We start from the raw sequence: 1,015 nt of genomic DNA, 5'->3' as shown, positions 1-1,015 counted from the left end.
TAAGCAACACAACACAGCCACGAGAGCTGGAATAATAATTAATTTAAATAAGTAACTGAAAGAAAAGCATCAGGAATAATTCTACCAGGGACAACCTAAGTTTGTTTGTGTCTGTGTGTGTCTGTGTGCGTGTGGGTGAATGTGTCTGTATGTGTGTGTGTGTGTACATGTGTGTGCGCATAAGCCTGTTAAAGAATGTAGTTGTTAGTGAGAGTGGGACGCCACGACTGTGTCACACCTGCCCAAGCAACAGGCAGGCAAGAACCCCAGTAGCCAATAGGGGTGGAAGAAAGAAAAAGAATAAATCAAATAAAAAAAAAAACAAAGACTCCCAGATGCACCGCGATGCAAACGCAGAAGACCCCGACCCAAATGCCAGTTGACAACGTAATGCCGACGGAACGCAAAAAGCGTAACCCGCGGAAGAGCAGCGCCCCACCGCGAATCCCGCGTGCGAGGTCGGGCAAACGAGAGAGAGCAAACGGAACAACACGACAGCGAAAGCCAGCGGAGAGAAACACCAGCAGCAAGTCCCAGCACGGCAGCAAACGCGCCGCACAGGACACCGTGCACCCGCCAATAAAAGTCCGCTGTCCCCCCAACCGCCGGAAAAAACTAAGGCCGCCGGTGTCAGCCGACATCCCCCATGCCCAGCACGCCCCCCGGCCGCCGTGCAACACCAGCCAAACCAGCAACAAGGCAAAATCATCTGCATGCCAACCACCCACCCGTCAAGGGCCGAGAACTCCAGGCACAAACCCAGAACAAACCGGAGCACAGCCCTGCCCCGCACCCACACTGCACATCCCAAAAACTAACTATATAGTATCCAGAGGGGTCCAACAACTGGCCGACAGAGAAATGGGGAAGCACGGATTCCGAGGCCAACGAAGCAAAACAGGGACATTATTAAATTGTTATGATAATAATTTACCCTTTAAGGAGAGGTACTGTCAGGGGGCTGCATTCAATTTAATGTATATTTGTCAAGTTTATCTCAAGTCAAGTAGATGTA

The sequence above is a fragment of the Micropterus dolomieu genome, linkage group LG02 (assembly GCF_021292245.1).
Source record: "Micropterus dolomieu isolate WLL.071019.BEF.003 ecotype Adirondacks linkage group LG02, ASM2129224v1, whole genome shotgun sequence".
NCBI classification, from domain to species: Eukaryota; Metazoa; Chordata; class Actinopteri; order Centrarchiformes; family Centrarchidae; genus Micropterus; species Micropterus dolomieu.
Note: the sequence above shows the minus strand (reverse complement) of the source record.